Below are 13,996 nucleotides of genomic sequence, written 5' to 3' on the forward strand. Positions count from 1 at the left end.
CCAAAGCCTGCTGTCTCTTACGGTGAAAGAATGATATCTATACTCCAAATAGATTTAGAGTTAGAAAGCGTTGTTTGAGGGCAAGTCAAGGCAGATTTCGCTTGCCTCTACTCAGTTATGGTGCATTAGAAGTCAAATATCTTCAATAATTTATATTTTATCGCTGAATTATGAAGACCTGCAGATTCCCCATCTCTTCTGAACAAAACGGTGTTAGAATGAGCATTCTAGCCCCTACGGTTAGGAAATTATGGCCATTTGTTCGAGGGGAGTCCTGAATGTGAGAAATACACTGAAGAAAACCCATAGCTCTCTCTGTGTCTGTGTGTGTAAGTGTTGATTACAGCAGGTGCAGCCAATTTAGCTGACCTAGATATGCCAAGCCCAGACTCTCAACAGCCTCTGCACACTTTGCTCTCTGTGTGTGTGTGTGTGTATCAATATTTCTCCCATGTTAAAGTATTACTCCTCCATAATAGTATTTGTGCTAAATCAAAGTACTTCTACTACATCTTAGTACTTCTGCTCAATCATAGTATTTCTGCTGAATCATAGTATTTTTGCCATATCATGGTATTTGTGATAAAGCATTGTATTTCCACAAAATAACAGTATTATGTACTGTTATATTATTACTGCTCATAGTATTTCTGCCAAATCATAATATAACTGCAAAATAAAGATTTTTGAGCCAAATCATAGTGTTTGTGCTAAATCCTAGTAAATCTGCTCAGTGATATAACTTCTGCTATGCTGTAGTGCTTTTGCTAGATTATAGAATTTCTTCTAAATCAAAGTATTTCATGTAAATCATAGAGCAGTTTTTACAGTCATCTTACTGTTAAGCAATAAATTACGTTTGTTTGAGGGGTGGAAATCTGTCCTCCTCTCACTTTTCAAACTCTGAAAATGAAGCCGCTTTCTTCTCTCATCATATCTCCGTGACGGAGGTAAAAGGAGCAATGAAAATCGCAGTGAAAGTTCAGCAAAGTCTGCTGATTCACCCAGTACAAGAATTGTGCTTCTATCCCACCTAGTTTTGGAGTTACATGACGTTTTGTAACTCCAAAAATCGGCGTTTTACGCCTCTCACCGCGATCTAAATCTGACAGTTCATCTCCCCGTTTTCCAAACCACTGCTCTGTTTCCCAGTGGCACAGTTGGTAATGACGCCGGTCGGCAGCCTAAAGATCATGGGTTCAATTCCACCTTGGTCAACATTTTTTTTTCCCTAGAAATTAATACACTATCACAGACAAGTAATTCATATTCATCATTTATTACAATTCTGCAAAGTTTTATGATTTTAGCAGCTTTTCTAATATGGACCTCAGATTCTTCTTAACACTCCATGGCACAAATACTGTTCCCTTTAGGCTCTGTGTATCTGTGTGTGTATCAATATTTTTCCCATTTTAAAGTATTACTCCTCCATAATTGCATTTCTGTTAAATCAAAGTACTTTTACTACATCTTAGTACTTCTGCTCAATCATAGTATTTCTGCTGAATCATAGTATTTTTGCCATATCATGGTATTTGTGATAAAGCATTGTATTTCCACAAAATAACAGTATTATGTACTGTTATATTATTACTGCTCATAGTATTTCTGCCAAATCATAATATAACTGCAAAATAAAGATTTTGAGCCAAATCATAGTGTTTGTGCTAAATCCTAGTAAATCTGCTCAGTGATATAACTTCTGCTATGCTGTAGTGCTTTTTGCTAGATTATAGAATTTCTTCTAAATCAAAGTATTTCATGTAAATCATAGAGCAGTTTTACAGTCATCTTACTGTTAAGCCATAAATTACGTTTGTTTGAGGGTGGAAATCTGTCCTCCTCTCACTTTTCAAACTCTGAAAATGAAGCCGTTTCTTCTCTCATCATATCTCCGTGACGGAGGTAAAAGGAGCAATGAAAATCGCAGTGAAAGTTCAGCAAAGTCTGCTGATTCACCCAGTACAAGAATTGTGCTTCTATCCCACCTAGTTTTGGAGTTACATGACGTTTTGTAACTCCCAAAATCGGCGTTTTACGCCTCTCACCGCGATCTAAATCTGACAGTTCATCTCCCGTTTTCCAAACCGCTGCTCTGTTTCCCAGTGGCACAGTTGGTAATGACGCCGGTCGGCAGCCTAAAGATCACGGGTTCAATTCCACCTTGGTCAACATTTTTTTTTCCTAGAAATTAATACACTATCACAGACAAGTAATTCATATTCATCATTTATTACAATTCTGCAAAGTTTTATGATTTTAGCAGCTTTTCTAATATGGACCTCAGATTCTTCTTAACACTCCATGGCACAAATACTGTTCCCTTTAGGCTCTGTGTATCTGTGTGTGTATCAATATTTTCCATTTTAAAGTATTACTCCTCCATAATTGCATTTCTGTTAAATCAAAGTACTTTTACTACATCTTAGTACTTCTGCTCAATCATAGTATTTCTGCTAAATCATAGTATTTTTGCCATATCATGGTATTTGTGCCAAAACATTGTATTTGTACAAAGTCATAATATTTCTTCTAAATCATATTATTTCAATCAAATCTCAGGAGTTGTGCTAAAACACAGTATTATTACCAAATCATAGTATCTGTACCCAAACATATCTGTTCAACTTATTTAACTCTTCTCAACAGTCCAACACCTCTTCTTCACCCCGTTTCAGCAGAATTGAGTTTTTTTCACCCCTTTTCAGCACAAATCCCAGCTTTTCAGGTGTTTTCAACAGAAATCGCTTTTATTTCTGATTGCTGATGTCTTTGTGTTTTCAGCTGCCCGCCCCCTTTCCAGGTGGCGCAATCAGTAATGACACGGCTCTGCAGCTCAAAGGTCGTGGGTTCAATCCACCTTGGTCAACATTTTTTTTTTCACTACAAATTTATACACTTTCACAGACCTGTAATTTATATTGCTAATTTTTTCACTACAAATGAGTAGTGCAAAAACATACTATGTCTGCAACATCACAGTATATCTGTTATGTTATAGTATTACTACTAAATCACAGTATTTCTGCCAATTCAAGGAGGCTGACTGTTACTAAGTGCATCAGTGTACATAGGTCATCTCTTGTGTTGGAGTGCCCTCTTGTGGCGCCTTTTGGGTAGTGCCTTAGTAAACGTGAACACTGCAAAGAAGTGGTATCAGACTGGTTTGTAGTGGAGGAATTTGGTGCCAGTTTCTTTCATCTTTAATCCGTATTCATGTTGTAATGTGTAGTACCACAATATGGCAGAAACACTATGTTTTGGCACAAATACGTAAAAACGGCTGCACCTGTTTTTGATTTACACAGCCTCTCTGATTGGTGGATTCAAATTCAGCAGCTCCCAGGCTGCTTGACTGACCTAGAAAGTTTCTTCTCTCTCTCCTGTGTGTGTGTGTGTGTGTGTGTGTGTGTGTGTGTGTGTGTGTGTGTGACAGAGAGAGAGAGAGAGAGAAAACATTTTTATGGGATCATCTCATTGTAAGATTCAAATTCAATATATTTAGACTGGTTGACTGAATTGGATCTTGTGTGTGTGTCTCTCTGTGCTCATGTGTGTTTCCATATTTGTCCATTTTTGTGATTGTGTAGCTTTATATACTTTTTTTGACCTGTTTTTTCATTTAACAAATATATTTGAAGGACAAATTAGCATGTTCAGCATTTTTTCAGCTGTCCATTTTGCTTTTCCATCTTTTTTGTTTTAAGTTATTACTATTGTGCTGGATCATACTATTTCTGCTATTTTATAAGATTTGTGCTAAATATAGTATTTCTGCCAAATATAGTATTTCTGATTAATTATAGTTTTCTACCAAATCATAGTACAGTATTTTTGCTTTTTATAGGATTTATAGGATATTTATATTGCTTAATATAGTATTTCTGCTTTTATCAGATTTGTTTGTAATATAGTATTTTTTGCTTTTTATAAGATTTGTGCTTAATACAGTATTTGTTGCTAAATGTAGTATTTATGCTTAATCACTATGTATTGGCACAAATATATTTCTGCCAGGTTTTGACGGGCAGCCAATCCTCTGAGGACTGGAGACATTCAAATTTACATATCAGGGCCTGCACGGCTTCCCAGCCAGCCAGTCATATATGTGGGATGAGGCATTCACATTTGCATATTGGGGCCTTCGTGGCTTCTAAGCCAACCAGTCATCCATGTCATATATCTCTAAAAATTCATATTTTAATGATAAATTGTCAACACTTGACGATTCCCCATCTCTTCTGAACAAAACGGTCTAAGAACAACCGCTCTAGCCCCTACGGTTAGGAAATTCTGGCCATTTGTTTGAGGGGAATCCTCAATATGAGAAAAAGACTGCAAAAAACCTGTTTCTCTGTGCTGCGTGTGTGTAAAACCCTGCACTTGGTGCACCAGTTTTGGTGGAAGAAAATACACAACCTCTCTGATTGGTGGATTCAAATTCAGCAGCTCACAGTTGTTTGACTGTGTAAAATCATACTGTTGTCATTTTGTGTGTGTGTGTGTGTGTGTGTGTGTGTGTGTGTGTGTGAGAGAGAGAGAGAGAGAGAGAGAGAAAGACCCTCTTGGGGCAGCATCTCATTGTTGGATAAAAATATAATATATTCAGAATGGTTGACTGGCATAGACCCTGTGTGTGTGTCTCTCTTTACATTTGTGTATCCATGTTTGATTTTGTGTTCATCTATTGGTTTTCTTGTTTTTTTTCCAAATTTATTTGTATTTCTTTTTTTTTTCCACAGGTGAACAATAATTCTTTTTTTTCTGCTATTCATTTTACTTTTCCAGTATTTTCACTTAAGCTATTACTATTCCCACTCCCCCGATCATCCTGACTGACACCCTCATCACCTCTGTGGACATCATTCCGCTTCCTGGGTTCCACCATCACCCAGGACCTGAAGTGGGAGCCCACCATCACCTCCGTCATTAAGAAAGCCCAGCAGAGGATGTACTTCCTGACTCAGCTGAAGAAATTCAACCTGCCAACACGGACGATGATGCAATTCTACCCTGCAATCATCGAGTCCATCCTCACCTCCTCCATCACCGTGTGGTACGCTGGAGCCACTATCAGGGACAAACAGAGACTGCAGCGTGTTGTGCGCTCTGCTGAGAAGGTGATTGGCTGCAGACTCCCATCTCTGCAGGACCTGTACACCTCCAGGACACTGGGGCGTGCAGTTTGGATCACAGCTGACCCTTCTCACCCTGGACACAGTCTGTTATTTGACCTGCTCCCCTCAGGCAGGAGGCTCCGGTCCATTCACACCAGAACCTCTCGCCATAAGAACAGTTTCTTTCTGTCTGCTGTTGGACACATGAACAATAACCGTATGACTGTTGCCACCACTAACACATGACCCTACTCTGTGTTCACTGCATCATTCCATGTTTGGCACTGATCACCACCTGCACTCATGTATATATCTATCTACTTAGCACTTTTTAATTCTTATTCTTATTTTTTTCATGTCTATTTAAGCGTTATTTATGACAGTATGTTTGCACTAAGCACTGCAGCAATTTCCTAATGTTGTAAACCTGCTCAACATTTGGCAATAAAACCCTTTCTGATTCTGATTCTGCTCAATCATAGTATTTGTTCTAAATCATTGTTATTATGCTATATTGTAGTATTTCTGCTAAATCATAGTATTTCTACTATATTATATTTTTCTTTCTAAATATAGCATTTCTGCTATATACCGGTAATTGTATTTCTGCTATGTTATAATATTTGTGCAAAACCAGAGTATTTGTGCTAAAACATAGTATTTCTACTAAATGTAGTATTTCTGGGTAATCATAGTATTTCTATATATTTGTGGTAGGTCCCCAGGGAGTCAATCCTCTGTGAGAACTGTAATATTCAAATTTACATATCAGGGCCTGCATGGCTTCCCAACCAGCCATTCATATCTGAGGGCTGAGACATACAAATTGCATATTGAGGCCTCCATGGCTTCCCAGCCAGCTGAGGGCAAGTCAAAGCAGTTTTTGCTTCACCTCTACTCAGTTATGGTCCATTACAAGTCAAATATCTTCAATAATTCATATTTTAATGATAAATTGTCAACACTTGAAGATTCCCCATCTCTTCTGAACAAAGCGATTGTAAGAATTAAGAATGACCGTTCTAGCCCTTACGGTTAGGAAATTATGGTCATTTGTTTGAGGGGAATCCTTACTGGATAAGGTTTATATATACATATATATATATAAATATATTGTCTTTAAAACATCTTTGCAGACTGTCCTGGACTGGTTGTTTTTTTGTTTTGTTTTTTAGGTCTGGTGAACTCTATCACCAGCTATTTGGTGTTGGTGTTCAGGAGAAGAGCCTTCTAATAATATTTATTCAACTTATAGAATTAAAGTTCTGCTAGGTTTTTTCTGTAGCAAATAAATATTGTATAAAATATTTAAAATTACCTACATTTTTGATGTTTACAATGCCCATTGTGTGTAATACTGGAATTTCCTACTACCCGTGAACGCCTCATCTTTTACCTGACTGGCTGACATCCGCCTCTCCGCACACTTCGTTGAGTCCGCTCTCGGTGAGTGCTGCTGCTCTGTTTCTCCTCTCTCCGAAATGTCTATACTCTGTTTGCGCGATTTAACGAGTTCTTGTTAGTGATTTATAAAGCCAGCCGAGGTATAACTCATATTAAAGTAACACAATGGTTGCTTTTTAGTGAAAAATTGTCATTTTTGTATGTAAAAGCAGTGTTTGATGAGCTAACGCTAACAACCCAATGCTAACGACTAGCGCTCTTATGAGCCCAGTGTGAAATGAAGATAATTCATTTGACTGTAAACCACGGTTATTGTGTTGTTTTATTAATTACATTTGGTGTGTTCGTGTTTTTCAGTCTGTTAAATAAGGTGCGGTTAGCTCTCTTCACAAATCAGTTGGTTAAAACAGCCTCATTCTTTATGCTGTAAAGTTTTTAAAGAACCGCCATCTTAGATTCAGTGTCAGCTGTCGGCAAGATCAAAGGAGCCATTTTACCGCCTCTGACCGAACACGGGAGAAAAAGAGTCACATTTGTCCAGGTCTTGTGGGTTAATTAAGAGAAAGGAGGGAGGGAGAAACTGAGGATTAAACATAGGCTATGTCCCCACATACACGGGTGCTTTTGAAAACTGAGATTTTCCGTTTTCGTTTTAAAAAACAATCCCGTAAACACGTAAATGCAGAAATGAAGGAAAACGCTGCTAGGAACATGCCAAAGCAACAGGTGGCGATATATTCCTAACCTGTAGAAATGTTGGCCAATCAGAAGTTTAGAAGCCTCGGTGGGAAATAGCAAACAAAGATGGGGCATAAAAGCAGAACCGAGTCATATGTGTGGGGGGACAGTAACTGTGTGTATATGTAAGCATTTAAACACTGCAGAGAGTACAATTAACAAGTAACAATTGTAGAAATGCATTTCACCGAAACAATAACGTGGCGCACAGTGTGACGTCAAAAAAGGCGCACATCTTTGACGCTGCGTTTTCTCCGTTTTTCTCGTCCACACATAAATGCAAAAACGGAGTTTTCGAAAATATCCTGGCAAGCGTTTTTAGAAATCTCCGTTTTCAGTCACCGAAAACGCCGTTTAAGTGTGGACGAAAGGTGCAAACGCATAGAAAAATCTCCATTTTCAAAAGTACCTGTGTACATAGCTCAAGAATAATAAGAACTCCTAAACAGGAGACTTTAATTTTTAAGAACTGTTTAACAAAGGCTTGTTTGTGCCAACCTAAATCTGCAGCACAGTTTAAATTCTCACTTTGTGGAAAATTAATGAAATAAACAACAGCCCATCTTCACATAAATAACATATGGCAGTATATTATTATTATTAGTATGGTACATAGATATTTATTTTAAAACTACAGCATATTTAATGATACTATGTGCAGTTGATAATATTTTAGGAAGTAGAATTTGAATGCAGACCACCTCAAATATCAAAGCCTTAAAAATATATCGTGCAGTTTTTCATGTATGAGTGTTATTGCAATCTTAAATGAGAATTAGACCAAAGAAAACAGAGGAGAGTTGTTGTTTGTATTCCAGCTGTAGTAAACAAAGAAGTTTAGTGAATCTTTTTGACAACAGAGAGTGATGCAGTATTGATGCTGATTTGAGTTTTTTGATCCTGTATTTTTGTTCTTTGTCTTTTGTTACACAGAGTGAAATAAAGCTTGGTTTTGCCTTTGCTGGTAAGTAAACAGTGATTGTAACTGAAGCAATATGAAATTGGGATTGTGTAACATGTTTAGCAATTTACATACAATAGTTTGGCTTTTTGTGATATCTTGCCATTTGCTCATGGGCAAAAACACATTTAGGATTTATAAGCAGTAAAGTCCCCCCACTAGACCTCTGAGTGTCCCTAAAAATGTCCCTGAAGTTTAATAGGCCATTGATGTCTCATTTTAATTTTAAAGGCTTATAAAAGCATTTCTGTAGTAATTATTGTTTTTATTACACATGTTAAGGCCCTTTGAGACTCTGCAATTAAATTTTGCCCTCTTTAGACTAAAGTGAGTTCATTTTGTCTGAGGTACAGTGCTGGGAAAAGTCTTTCTTCCTTGCAGATTTATTTTGTTCATGCTTTTTTGTCACATGTTTCAAATCATCTAACAGGGATGATATGAATAAATACAAAAAAGCATTTTTAAAGTGATGATTTCACGTATGAAGCAGAGAAAACCAAACCAGAGCTATCTGTTCTAATGTGAGAACATGCTGGTATCTAATACCCAGCTGTGGAAGCCCTGATAGCAAGAACTACCATCAAGCATTTATAGTATCAAGTATCATTTGTGATTGTTGCATGCTTTGAAACTGTGATGTTATCATTTGATCAAGTGTGCAGTGCGAGCAAATCATTACTTGTGGTATCTGCTGTGTTATGTAATAGCACCAAAGTATTAGAGCTTTACGTTAATGAGGAATTTCTGTGGCTTATTGCAGATTGATAAAATGACACATCACCTTAATAAAGACGGAAATCTTTAATAAGGTGCAGAAAGAGAAGATGGGGTGTTTATAGTAAAGCTGTTGTAAACAAAGAATTTAACAGATTTTTTTTTAGCTACAGATTGTGATGCAGTATTGACTCTGATGCTGATTTCAGTTGTCTGATTCTGTATTTTTGTTCTTTTGTTACACAGAGTGAAACAGAACTTCGGTTTTGCCTTTGCTGGTAAGTAAGCAGCAATTGTAACTGCAGAAATATGACATTGTCACTGTGTAACATGTTTAGCAACTTACCTAATGTAGTTTGGTTTTTGTGACATTACCATTTACTGATGGGCAAAAACAAATGGTCAGAATTTTTACCTTGTAGCAGCAAAGGCCCCACACATGACCTCTGACTGTCCCTGAAGCTTAATAGGCCATTTGTGTCTGATTTTTATGTTTGAACACAAACAACTGTTTTTATACAGTTGTTCATGTTCTCCATTTGTTTGTGGATTTACGTAGCAGACACAACTATGAACGCATTTTAGGTGAGTTAGTGTAAGTGGTAGCTTAAACACTTAAGAGCACCACAGTTGTTGATTTATATCTTCACTCATATTCTGCTTATGTATTACATTAAAGTCAGACCACTATAGAAGTATTTTTGCCTGAGTGAATAGAAGTGGTAGGTTGAACATTTAAGCAATAATAAAAAACTAAGAGAACCAGAGTTGTGAGTAGGCAATGTTGTGTATGTTAAAGCCTGTGTGTAATTTATATACACTAAGTTTAAATTAGTTTCTTAATAATTTGCTTGATACAGTGTGTTTGAAAATTATATATAAAAGGGAAATATTGCAAAATACAAAAAGATTCCTGCCAACAGGTACAATGGAAGGACTTTTTATTATAATTTTTGTAATTGCAAAAATGGTGTGCCACTGTTGTTACTATGACATGTCAAAATTTACATGTATTTTAGGATTTACATATTCAGATCAGAACTAAAACCTGATGAGGTTTTCCATTGATTCGTAAATGATTCATTTTTAACAGTTGTTGTGGTTTTTCCACACTTTATTAAGCACTGACTTGTGATAGAAAATGATGGAGCTAAAAAGCCATAATCTGTACCAACAAATATAGGTGCCTCTTCTTTGCACTTCTGTAGTAAGCATGCCTTTATTACACATGTTATCGCCATGTGAGACTCTGTAACTAAAGTTTGTCCTCTTCAGACTACAGTGAGTTCATAAAGGCTTGAAGAAATTGAGGATTTTACTAGTTATTTCATGTCACAGTAAATTGGATTGTGTGTGAAGAGGTTCAACAGTGTAAGTCATTAAACAGTGATCTGATGTGTTTCCTTTCTCTAGGATACTGATCTGATCGTCTCAAGTCTGGTAAGTAAAGGTTTTGTCTGCGGTACAGTGCTGAGAAAGGTCTTTCTTCCTTGCAGATTTATTTTGTTTATGCTTTTTTCACATGTTTCAAATCATCTAACAAGGATGACCTGGATAAATACAAAAAGCAGTTTTAAAGTGATGATTTCATTTTTGAACCAGAACAACCTGGTCTAATGTAAAAACATGTTGGTCTCTAATACCTAGCTGTGGATGCCCTGATAGCAACAATTACCATCAAGCATTTACAGTAACTGGTAATGACTGGTTTACATCACTGGGGGATTTTGGTCCACTATAATTTCAGAATTGTCTTAATTAGATCCAAACAGGACAGGCAAAAAAAAAAAAAAAAGTCTTAATTAAGGCCCAATATAGGGTTTTCAAGTCATACCAAGTATCTTAATTTCATTTCAAGTCCAGACTGATTAGTTTATACCAAAAGTTTTGTTTCATTCATTCAATTGGACTTGCTTGTGTGCTTCAGATCAATTTCCTGCTGCAAATCCTAAGTGTGATTAAACTTAATGATGACCTAATGAGTTGATGGTCCTGAAGTAGTAAAGGAACTCTGGGACATCACATTAACAGCACCATGTTTGACTTTAATGCTGGTGTTTTTCTCTCATTATAGATGATTCAGTTTAGTACAGTTAGTCAGCACAGCTCTTGGTTATCATCGAGATATTATTAGGCAACTTGTTTTTGCCTGTTCAGCTACAACATCTGGGAGGGTTTTTGTTTTCTGGGGTCTCCAAATCCTTAGAAATCTCTTTGTAAACTTTTACAGAACTATATCTGTTTGTTTCACATTAGAGCAGCTCACGACTAGCAGTTGAGGGACAATTAAATATTCACATAGGGCAGGGGTCTCAAACTCGACTCTTCAAGGGCCGGTGTCCTGAAGCTTTTCCACGTGTCTCTGTTACAAAACACCTGAATAACATTTGTAGGTCATTAGTAAGAGTATAGAATTTGACTGTATGCTGAAGTGGCATCCCTAAGACTACTAAAATTTAAGTAATTTAAGTGTTTGGAAAATGTACTTCTAAAAGTACTTTTATTACATCATGTTCATTCACTCATGAGCTGCTATAACATGAATCAAATGGCTGAATTACCACCTCAGCATGCAGTCAGGTTCTGTAGAGTTTTGCTAATGACCTACTAATGTTATGCAGGTGTGTTGCAACAGGGACACATACAAAAGTTTCTGGACACCAGGCCTTGAGGACCAGAGTTTGAGACCACTGGTGGTAGGGCATTGTGGATTTCAAAAGCTTCTTTCCTTAAATCACTGCCTGAGAAACTGCTTTTTGTAATTTGTCATAATGACTTGCAAAATATAGGTGGGATGAAAACATAAACATAAGAAATTTTATAGTGGCCTGATATTTTTATCAAGGCTGTTTTTTGAAAATAATCCTGGCCTAATTTACAAAAGATGAACTGTGTCTGAAAGTCATGTTTGTTTGTTTCTTTGTTTGTTTAAGAAATGTGGGAATATCCAGCAAAGATCTTACATGCAACAGCTCAGATACAGCACTCATTCTGTCTTTTTTATCATGAAATGATCTACAAAGAAATTATCATCATACTAAATTTTGCTAATTAGGCCTTAATATCAGCTATGATAAGTTTATCATAGATTTAGTGGAGTGCTTATTGCTGTGTATCAAACATGCCCAAAATGACTGAAATATGTAGAAACTGCTGTGTAGAAACTAGCTGTCTCCAAATTTCTCATTTTGCCAAAATTCATATACAGAGTGGCCTGAAACTGTCTGCTCTAACCTCAGTGTGTTGGTTTTGTTGGACCATATAATATTTACAGTAAGTTATTGTAGCAGCACATCTTGGTGTAAGTTTATAGACTCTGTTTTTTTTTATTGTGTCAATAATTTGAATGCAGGCCACCTCAAATGTTAAAGCCTACAAACATTCCATACAAGCTATCATTTGTGATTGTTGCCTACTTTTAAATTGTGACATCACCATTTGATAAAGTGTGCAGTGCTAGGTGTAGCAAATCATTGGTTACAATATCTACTCTCTTATGTAACTGAACCTAAATTTTGGAGCATTACATGACTCAGAAACTTGTGTGGCTTATTGCAAATGGATAAAACTACATATTACCTTTATGAAGATGATAATCTTTATTAGGGTGCGGAAAAAGAAACAGAGAGTTGTTGTTGTTGTTTGTATTCCAGCTGTGGTAAACAAAGAAGTTTCCAGAATGTTTTTGACTACAGAGAGTGATGCAGTATTGACTCTAATGCTGATTGGAGTTGTCTGAGCCTGTATTTTTGTTCTTTGTCTTTTGTTACACAGAGTGAACAGATCTTTGGTTTTGCCTTTGCTGGTAAGTAGACAGTAATGGTAATGTTTAGTAATTTACTTACAGTAGTTTGGCTATTTGTGTTATCTTGCCATTCACTCATGGGCAAAGACAAATAGTCAGGATTTAGAATCTGTAGCAGCAAAGCCCCACACAGGACCACTGACTGCCCCTGAAAATGTCAATGAAGTTTAATAGCCCATTAATGTCTGATTTTAATTTTGATGGCTTATCAAGTCCAAACATAGTTAAATGTCAGAGATATCTTTATGCAGTTGTTCGATTTCTCCTTATGTTTGTGGATTTAAGTGTGAGTATAGGTGGTACCTTAAACACTTAAGAGCACCACAGCTATCGATTTTATTTTTCTCTCATTCCACTTATGAATTAGCATGAAGTCAAAACGCTAGAAGTATTTTGCGTGGTGACTGGCCTGAGTGCAGTTGAAGTATTTTGCCTGAGTGACTAAGGTATGACGTTCACACTGCACATCCGATAGTTTAGAAAGCGCATCAAATCAGAAGGTCCAAAATAGTGTTTTTTTGTCATGTTGGTATCAGTGATGGTATCATGGTATGACAGTGTGCTTGTGCACAAATCCGATATTTTAGAAAGCGTCGACTGCTGTTTGAATTTCAGTTGTAATTAATTAATTAAGGTCCAAAATAGTGTTTTGAAATCATTTCACAGACTCTTGCTGATCATCAAGATCAGTTTTTGAGGCAAATGCTGATCAGAAGAGTTTTGTGTTGTTCTTTTGGCCAGTCAATAAATAATTTTGAGTTTAATGGATATAAAGTGTTTAAAGCAGGAGGCCTGAAACTGTCTGCTGTAACCTCAGTGTGCGGGTTTATTTGGACCATATAATATTTACAGTAAGTTACTGTAGCAGCACGTCTTGGTTTGAGTTTATAGACTTAGTTTATTGTTTTAATAGAATGCAAAAATGTCCTTATAACAGTTCCACCATCATTTGTTAAACATTGTCATTCTGTTCAGTCCAATAATTTACTGTAGAACTCTTTAGTATTTAAAGCCCTACATGTACTGTATATTTTGAAATTATAAGGCATAACGTCAATAAACAAGTCTGTTTTTAAGGCAGATTAAGCCAAACAAAACAGTCAGATAAGTCAAAACTTTATTCAAGTCATTCACAAACAACTCTCAACACTGTTCAGTTGTAACACATAAAATACAGAACAATACACTCACTTTTTCAGTTCATTCCTCATCCACAAATCCATCAAACTCTTCATGGGTTGATCAATTTGAAAT

General features: G+C 36.5%; 1 long non-coding RNA gene across 1 annotated transcript; it reads left to right on the forward strand.

The window, feature by feature from the left end:
• The first annotated feature begins 9,121 nt into the window (after nt 1-9,121).
• On the forward strand, nt 9,122-12,862 carry LOC120437090. Its single transcript, XR_005610821.1, has 3 exons — nt 9,122-9,215; nt 10,351-10,377; nt 12,712-12,862. It is a non-coding gene; the product is annotated as an uncharacterized LOC120437090 (long non-coding RNA).
• The last annotated feature ends 1,134 nt before the right edge of the window (nt 12,863-13,996 follow it).

The sequence above is a fragment of the Oreochromis aureus genome, unplaced genomic scaffold (genome assembly GCF_013358895.1).
Source record: "Oreochromis aureus strain Israel breed Guangdong unplaced genomic scaffold, ZZ_aureus HiC_scaffold_49, whole genome shotgun sequence".
Classification (NCBI taxonomy): Eukaryota; Metazoa; Chordata; class Actinopteri; order Cichliformes; family Cichlidae; genus Oreochromis; species Oreochromis aureus.